The following is a 10,082-nucleotide window of genomic DNA, read 5'->3' on the forward strand; positions in this document are numbered from 1 at the left end:
CCCTTGGAGAGACTTAAAGCAAAGCAAAACAAACACACATACCAACCCGACTAGAGGAAAAAGAAAACAAAACACCTCTCAAGGAGAGGGTGGTGGCCGAGGCCACCTATGTTTGAGTCAATTGATATGGCACTACGAAGATTTTAACCTTGGGCCCATGACCAAAACTCATCTTTGAAGCACAAGTACCATAAAAAATGGCTAATGTGAAAGACATGATCGATTTATGCATAATGGGGGAGGAAGAGTTCATTGAGAGAACAACACTCCCCCTATGTCCATGCCTACATCTAGAACAAGATATGATGATGAGTGAGGAGGGGTGTGCCTAGATTCAAGCCACATTGCTCAAATCAATGATATTTAGCTCATGCCTTAACTTGCGGAATCTTGCTTCATCTAGAGGCTTGGTGAAAATGTCCGCTAGTTTCTCTTGAGTGTTGATGTAGATGATCTCAATATCTCCATGCTTGATATGTTCCCGAATGAAATGATGTCGGGTATCAATATGCTTCTTCTTGCTATGTTGCACTGGATTGAGAGAAATCTTGATAGCACTTTCATTTTTTTAACACGAACTGACAGTACGCCTCGCCTACTGACTTTATATTATCACCAAACTGTATACAAGGTTTTTACATGGTGGTTTACAAGATGGTATCACCTAGTCCCTAAGCCACCCAGGAGGTCGGCAAGAGTCCACGAGACACAGGGAGGGTAAGCTAATTCCTAGGTTGCATAGTTGGAGAAGCTCTCCACAAAATGGACTAGAGAGGGTTTAACCCTGTGAGCTAGTTGTTGGAGAACGTAGTAATTTCAAAGATTTCCTACGCACACGCAAGATCATGGTGATGCATAGCAACGAGAGGGGAGAGTGTTGTCCACGTACCCTCGTAGACCGAAAGCGGAAGCGTTAGCACAACGCGGTTGATGTAGTCGTACGTCTTCACGATCCGACCGATCAAGTACCGAACGCACGGCACCTCCGAGTTTAGCACACGTTCAGCCCAATGACGTCCCTCGAACTCCGATCCAGCCGAGTGTTGAGGGAGAGTTTCGTCAGCACGACGGCGTGGTGACGATGATGATGTTCTACCGACGCAGGGCTTCGCCTAAGCACCACTACAGTATTATCGAGGTGGACTATGGTGGAGGGGAGCACCGCACACGGCTAAAAGATCAAACGATCAATTGTTGTGTCTTTGGGGTGCCCCCCCTGCCCCCGTATATAAAGGAGCAAGGGGGAGGCGGCCGGCCTAGGAGGAGGGCGCGCCAAGGGGGGAGTCCTACTCCCACCGGGAGTAGGACTCCTCCTTTCCTTGTTGGAGTAGGAGAGAAGGAAAGAGGGGGAGAGGGAGAAGGAAAAGGGGCCTGCACCCCTTGTCCAATTCGGACCAGAGGGGGGGTGTGCGCCTCCTTCCTTTTGGCCTCTCTCCTCTATTCCCGTATGGCCCAATAAGGCCCAATACTTCTCCCCGGCGAATTCCCGTAACTCTCCGGTACTCCGATAAATATCCGAATCACTCGGAACCTTTCCGAAGTCCGAATATAGTCGTCCAATATATCGATCTTTACGTCTCGGCCATTTCGAGACTCCTCGTCATGTCCCCGATCTCATCCGGGACTCCGAACTACCTTCGGTACATCAAATCACATAAACTCATAATATAACCGTCATCGAACTTTAAGCGTGCGGACCCTACGCGTTCGAGAACTATGTAGACATGACCGAGACACGTCTCCGGTCAATAACCAATAGCGGAACCTGGATGCTCATATTGGCTCCCACATATTCTACGAAGATCTTTATCGGTCAGATCGCATAACAACATACGTTGTTCCCTTTGTCATCGATATGTTACTTGCCCGAGATTCGATCGTCGGTATCTCAATACCTAGTTCAATCTCATTACCGGCAAGTCTCTTTACTCGTTCTGTAATACATCATCCCGCAACAAACTCATTAGTTGCAATGCTTGCAAGGCTTAAGTGATGTGCATTACCGAGAGGGCCCAGAGATACCTCTCCGACAATCGAAGTGACAAATCCTAATCTCGAAATACGCCAACCCAACAAGTACCTTCGGAGACACCTGTAGAGCACCTTTATAATCACCCAGTTACGTTGTGACGTTTGGTAGCACACAAAGTGTTCCTCCGGTAAACGGGAGTTGCATAATCTCATAGTCATAGGAACATGTATAAGTCATGAAGAAAGCAATAGCAACATACTAAACGATCGAGTGTTAAGCTAACGGAATGGGTCAAGTCAATCACATCATTCTCCTAATGATGTGATCCCGTTAATCAAATGACAACTCATGTCTATGACTAGGAAACATAACCATCTTTGATTAACGAGCTAGTCAGGTAGAGGCATACTAGTGACACTCTGTTTGTCTATGTATTCACACATGTATCATGTTTCCGGTTAATACAATTCTAGCATGAATAATAAACATTTATCATGATATAAGGAAATAAATAATAACTTTATTATTGCCTCTAGGGCATATTTCCTTCAGTCTCCCACTTGAACTAGAGTCAATAATCTAGTTCACATCGCCATGTGATTTAACACTAATAGTTCACATCACCATGTGATTAACACCCATAGTTCACATCTCTATGTGACCAACACTCAAAGGGTTTACTAGAGTCAGTAATCTAGTTCACATCGCGTATGTGATTAACACCCAAAGAGTACTAAGGTGTGATCATGTTTTGCTTGTGAGAGAAGTTTAATCAACGGGTCTGCCACATTCAGATCCGTATGTATTTTGCAAATATCTATGTCTACAATGCTCTGCACGGAGCTACTCTAGCTAATTGCTCCCACTTTCAATATGTATCTAGACCGAGACTTAGAGTCATCTAGATTAGTGTCAAAACTTGCATCGACGTAACCCTTTACGACAAACCTTTTGTCACTTCCATAATCGAGAAACATATCCTTATTCCACTAAGGATAATTTTGACTGCTGTCCAGTGATCTACTCCTAGATCACTCTTGTACTCCCTTGCCAAAATCAGTGTAGGGTATACAATAGATCTGGTACACAGCATGGCATACTTTATAGAACCTATGGCCGAGGCATAGGGAATGACTTTCATTCTTTTTCTATCTTCTGCCGTGGTCGGGCTTTGAGTCTTACTCAATTTCACACCTTGTAACACAGGCAAGAAACTCTTTCTTTGACTGTTCCATTTTGAACCACTTCAAAATATTGTTAAGGTATGTACTCATTGAAAAAACTTATCAAGCGTCTTGATCTATCTCTATAGATCTTGATGCTCAATATGTAAGCAGCATCACCGAGGTCTTTCTTTGAAAAACTCCTTTCAAACACTCCTTTATGCTTTGCAGAATAATTCTACATTATTTCCGATCAACAATATGTCATTCACATATACTTATCAGAAATGTTGTAGTGCTCCCACTCACTTTCTTGTAAATACAGGCTTCACCGCAAGTCTGTATAAAAGTATATGCTTTGATGAACTTATCAAAACGTATATTCCAACTCCGAGATGCTTGCACCAGTCCATAGATGGATCGCTGGAGCTTGCATATTTTGTTAGCTCCCTTTGGATCGACAAAACCTTCCGGTTGCATCATACACAACTCTTCTTCCAGAAATCCATTCAGGAATGCAGTTTTGACATCCATTTGCCAAATTTCATAACCATAAAATGCGGCAATTGCTAACATGATTCGGACAGACTTAAGCATAGATACGAGTGAGAAACTCTCATCGTAGTCAACATCTTGAACTTGTTGAAAATCTTTTGCGACAATTCTAGCTTTGTAGATAGTAACACTACTATCAGCGTCCGTCTTCCTCTTGAAGATCCATTTAATCTCAATGGCTCGCCGATCATTGGGCAAGTCAATCAAAGTCCATACTTTGTTCTCATACATGGATCTCATCTCAGATTTCATGGCCTCAAGCCATTTCGCGGAATCTGGGCTCACCATCGCTTCTTCATAGTTCGTAGGTTCTTCATGGTCTAGTAACATAACCTCCAGAACAGGATTACCGTACCACTCTGGTGCGGATCTTACTCTGGTTGACCTACGAGGTTCAGTAATAACTTCATCTGAAGTTCCATGATCATCATCATTAACTTCCTCATTAATTGGTATAGGCGTCACAGAAACTGGTTTCTGCGATGAACTACTTTCCAATAAGGGAGCAGGTACAATTACCTCATCAAGTTCTACTTTCCTCCCACTCACTTCTTTCGAGAGAAACTCCTTCTCCAGAGAGATTCCGAATTTAGCAACAAAAGTCTTGCCTTTGGATCTGTGATAGAAGGTGTACCCAACAGTCTCCTTTGGGTATCCTATGAAGACACATTTCTCCGATTTGGGTTTGAGCTTATCAGGATGAAACTTTTTCACATAAGCATCGCAACCCCAAACTTTAAGAAACGACAACTTTGGTTTCTTGCCAAACCACAGTTCATAAGATGTCGTCTCAATGGATTTAGATGGCACCCTATTTAACGTGAATGCAGCTGTATCTAATGCATAACCCCAAAACGATAGTGGTAGATCGGTAAGAGACATCATATATCGCACCATATCTAATAAAGTACGGTTACAATGTTGGGACACACCATTACACTGTGGTGTTCCAGGTGGCGTGAGTAGTGAAACTATTTCACATTGTTTTAACTGAAGGCCAAACTCATAACTCAAATATTTTACCTCTGCGATCATATCGTATAAACTTTTATTTTCTTGTTACGATGATTCTCCACTTCACTCTGAAATTCTTTAAACTTTTCAAATGTTTCAGACTTGTGTTTCATCAAGTAGATATACCCATATCTGCTCAAATCATCTGTGAAGGTCAGAAAATAACGATACTTGCCGTGAGCCTTAACACTCATCGGACCGCATACATCAGTATGTATTATTTCTAATAAGTCAGTTGCTCGCTCCATTGTTCCGGAGAACGGAGTCTTAGTCATCTTGCCCATGAGGCATGGTTCGCAAGCATCAAGTGATTCATAATCAAGTGATTCCAAAATCCCATCAGTATGGAGTTTCCCCATGCGCTTTACACCAATATGACCTAAACGGCAGTGCCACAAATAAGTTGCACTATCATTATTAACTTTGCATCTTTTGCCTTCATTATTATGAATATGTGTATCACTACGATCGAGATCCAACAAACCATTTTATTGGGTGTATGACCATAGAAGGTTTTATTCATGTAAACAGAACAACAATTATTCTCTAATTTAAATGAATAACCGTATTGCAACAAACATGATCAAATCATATTCATGCTCAACGCAAACACCAAATAACACTTATTTAGTTTCAACACTAATCCCAAAATTATAGGGAGTGTGCGATGATGATCATATCAATCTTGGAATTACTTCCAACACACATCGTCACCTCGCCTTTTACTAGTCTCTGTTTATTCTACAACTCCCGTTTCGAGTTACTACTCTTAGCAACTGAACCAGTATCAAATGCCGAGGGGTTGCTATAAACACTAGTAAAGTACACATCAATAACATGTATATCCAATATACCTTTGTTCACTTTGCCATCCTTCTTATCCACCAAATACTTGGGGTAGTTCCGCTTCCAGTGACCAGTCCCTTTGCAGTAGAAGCACTTAGTCTCAGGCTTAGGACCAGACTTAGGCTTCTTCACTTGAGAAGCAACTTGCTTGCCATTCTTCTTGAAGTTCCCCTTCTTCCCTTTACCCTTTTCTAGAAACTAGTGGTCTCGTCAACCATCAACACATGATGTTTTTCTTGATTTCTACCTTCGTCGATTTCAGCATCACGAAGAGCTCGGGAATTACTTTCGTCATCCCTTGCATACTATAGTTCATCACGAAGTTCTACTAACTTGGTGATGGTGACTAGAGAATTCTGTCAATCACTATTTTATCTGGAAGATTAACTCCCACTTGATTCAAGCAATTGTAGTACCCAGACAATCTGAGCACATGCTCACTGCTTGAGCTATTCTCCTCCATCTTTTAGCTATAGAACTTGTTGGAGACTTCATATCTCTCAACTCGGGTATTTGCTTGAAATATTAACTTCAACACCTGGAACATCTCATATGGTCCATGACGTTCAAAACATCTTTGAAGTCCCGATTCTAAGCCGTTTAAGCATGGTGCACTAAACTATCAAGTAGTCATCATATTGAGCTAGCCAAACGTTCATAACGTCTGCATCTGCTCCTGCAATAGGTCTGTCACCTAGCGGTGCATCAAGGACATAATTCTTCTGTGCAGCAATGAGGATAATCCTCAGATCAGGGATCCAATCCGCATCTTTGCTACTATCATCTTTCAACATAATTTTTCTCTAGGAACATATCAAAAATAAACATAGGGAAGCAACAGCGCGAGCTATTGATCTACAACATAATTTGCAAAATACTATCAGGACTAAGTTCATGATAAATTTAAGTTCAATTAATCATATTACTTAAGAACTCCCACTTAGATAGACATCCCTCTAATCCTCTAAGTGATCACGTGATCCATATCAACTAAACCATGTCCGATCATCACGTGAGATGGAGTAGTTTCAATGGTGAACATCACTATGTTGATCATATCTACTATATGATTCACGCTCGACCTTTTGGTCTCCGTGTTCCGAGGCCATATCTGTTATATGCTAGGCTCGTCAAGCTTAACCTGAGTATTCCGCGTGTGCAACTGTTTTGCACCCATTGTATTTGGACGTAGAGCCTATCACACCCGATCATCACGTGGTGTCTCAGCACGAAGAACTTTCGCAACGGTGCATACTCAGGGAGAACACTTATACTTTGATAATTTAGTGAGGGATCATCTTATAATGCTACCGTCAATCAAAGCAAGATAAGATGCATAAAAGATAAACATCACATGCAATCAATATAAGTGATATGATATGGCCATCATCATCTTGTGCTTGTGATCTCCATCTCCGAAGCACCGTCATGATCACCATCGTCACCGGCGCGACACCTTGATCTCCATCGTAGCATCGTTGTCGTCTCGCCAACTATTGCTTCTACGACTATCGCTACCGCTTAGTGATAAAGTAAAGCATTACATGGCGATTGCATTGCATACAATAAAGCGACAACCATATGGCTCCTGCCAGTTGCCGATAACTCGGTTACAAAACATGATCATCTCATACAATAAAATTCAGCATCATGTCTTGACCATATCACATCACAACATGCCCTGCAAAAACAAGTTAGACGTCCTCTACTTTGTTGTTGCAAGTTTTACGTGGCTGCTACTAGGCTTAGCAAGAACCATTCTTACCTACGCATCAAAACCACAACGATAGTATGTCAAGTTGGTGCTGTTTTAACCTTCGCAAGGACCGGGCGTAGCCACACTCGGTTCAACTAAAGTTGGAGAAACTGACACCCGCCAGCCACCTCTGTGCAAAGCATGTCGGAAGAACCATTCTCGCGTAAGCGTACGCGTAATGTCGGTCCGGGCCGCTTCATCCAACAATACCGCCGAACCAAAGTATGACATGCTGGTAAGCAGTATGACTTATATCGCCCACAACTCACTTGTGTTCTACTCGTGCATATGACATCTACGCATAAAACCAGGCTCTGATACCACTGTTGGGGAACGTAGTAATTTCAAAAATTTCCTACGCACACGCAAGATCATGGTGATGCATAGCAACGAGAGGGGAGAATGTTGTCCACGTACCCTCGTAGACCGAAAGCGGAAGCGTTAGCACAACGCGGTTGATGTAGTCGTACGTCTTCACGATCCGACCGATCAAGTACCGAACGCACGACACCTCCGATTTCAGCACACGTTCAGCCCAATGACGTCCCTCGAACTCCGATCCAGCCGAGTGTTGAGGGAGAGTTTCATCAGCACGTCGGCGTGGTGACGACGATGATGTTCTACCGACGCAGGGCTTCGCCTAAGCACCGCTACAGTATTATCGAGGTGGACTATGGTGGAGGGGGGTACCGCACACGGCTAAAAGATCAAACGATCAATTGTTGTGTCTTTGGGGTGCCCCCCTGCCCTCCTATATAAAGGAGCAAGGGGGGAGGCGGCCGGCCTAGGAGGAGGGCGCGCCAAGGGGGGAGTCCTACTCCCACCGGGAGTAGGACTCCTCCTTTCCTTGTTGGAGTAGGAGAGAAGGAAAGAGGGGGAGAGGGAGAAGGAAAAGGGGGCTGCACCCCTTGTCCAATTCGGACCAGAGGGGGGGTGCGCGCCTCCTTCCTTTTGGCCTCTCTCCTCTATTCCCGCATGGCTCAATAAGGCCCAATACTTCTCCCCGGCGAATTCCCGTAACTCTCCGGTACTCCGGTAAATACCCGAATCACTCAGAACCTTTCCGAAGTCCGAATATAATCGTCCAATATATCGATCATTATGTCTCGGCCATTTTGAGACTCCTCGTCATGTCCTCGATCTCATTCGGGACTCCGAACTACCTTCGGTACATCAAATCACATAAACTCATAATATAACCGTCATCGAACTTTAAGCGTGTGGACCCTACGGGTTCGAGAACTATGTAGACATGACCGAGACACGTCTCCGGTCAATAACCAATAGCGGAACCTGGATGCTCATATTGGCTCCCACATATTCTACGAAGATCTTTATCGGTCAGACCGCATAACAACATACGTTGTTCCCTTTGTCATCAGTATGTTACTTGCCCGAGATTCGATCGTCGGTATCTCAATACCTAGTTCAATCTCGTTACCGGCAAGTCTCTTTACTCGTTCCATAATACATCATCCCGCAACAAACTCATTAGTTGCAATGCTTGCAAGGCTTAAGTGATGTGCATTACCGAGAGGGCCCAGAGATACCTCTCCGACAATCGGAGTGACAAATCCTAATCTCGAAATACGCCAACCCAACAAGTACCTTCGGAGACACCTGTAGAGCACCTTTATAATCACCCAGTTACGTTGTGACGTTTGGTAGCACACAAAGTGTTCCTCCGGTAAATGGGAGTTGCATAATCTCATAGTCATAGGAACATGTATAAGTCATGAAGAAAGCAATAGCAACATACTAAACGATCGAGTGCTAAGCTAACGGAATGGGTCAAGTCAATCACATCATTCTCCTAATGATGTGATCCCGTTAGTCAAATGACAACTCATGTGTATGGCTAGGAAACATAAACATATTTGATTAACGAGCTAGTCAAGTAGAGGCATACTAGTGACACTCTGTTTGTCTATGTATTCACACATGTATCATGTTTCCGGTTAATACAATTCTGGCATGAATAATAATCATTTATCATGATATAAGGAAATAAATAATAACTTAATTATTGCCTCTAGGGAATATTTCCTTCACTAGTAAGGCAAAGTCCTTCTTGAATCTTTCTCTCCATGCTTCATGGGTGGGGGTATCCTTTTAAATATTTTCCCATTGCGCTCTTTTCGGATGCTCCATGTCGATGTTATAAATATTTCCATGAACATTGGGGCAGTCCACCCCCTTTCCCCCAGGTGAAGTAGGTATAGCCGTGAAATATTCATATTGGGCGAGCCAAACCGAACACCCGGTTTTTTCCAGCATCTTTTACTAAAGGCGCAAGTGAAGAATAAGTGTTCTACTGTTTCCTCATCTCCACTCCCACGCAGTACACAACAAGCATCGCTGTTTATGTTGAAATGTCTTCGGCGGGGCATTTTTTGGTATTGATCCTATCCGCAAGCAGCAACCATGCGAAGACCATTAATTCATGGTGCACCGCGATTTCCAGATCATCGGGAACACCTCATACACCTCAACATTCTGTAAATATAGTTTGTAGTATCCTACAGACGTATACCGAGGGCCCCATGTGCACGTCCACACATCACTCATGTGTCCACCCGGTCCCAGATGTGTTGATAATGCTTGCAGATTTTTCACCTCCGTCCTAGCTTGAGGAGATAGCGGCAGTTGGAACCCATCATTTAAATTGGCGATCCTTAGGAATTCGGCTATGGAAGCAGTAGGCATTTGTGTATAGGAGAAAGCTCGAGGGTGTCAATCCATCAGCAGTTGATCGGTCCACAAGTCCTTCCAGAAG

This window comes from Triticum aestivum, chromosome 4D, assembly GCF_018294505.1.
Source record: "Triticum aestivum cultivar Chinese Spring chromosome 4D, IWGSC CS RefSeq v2.1, whole genome shotgun sequence".
NCBI classification, from domain to species: domain Eukaryota; kingdom Viridiplantae; phylum Streptophyta; class Magnoliopsida; order Poales; family Poaceae; genus Triticum; species Triticum aestivum.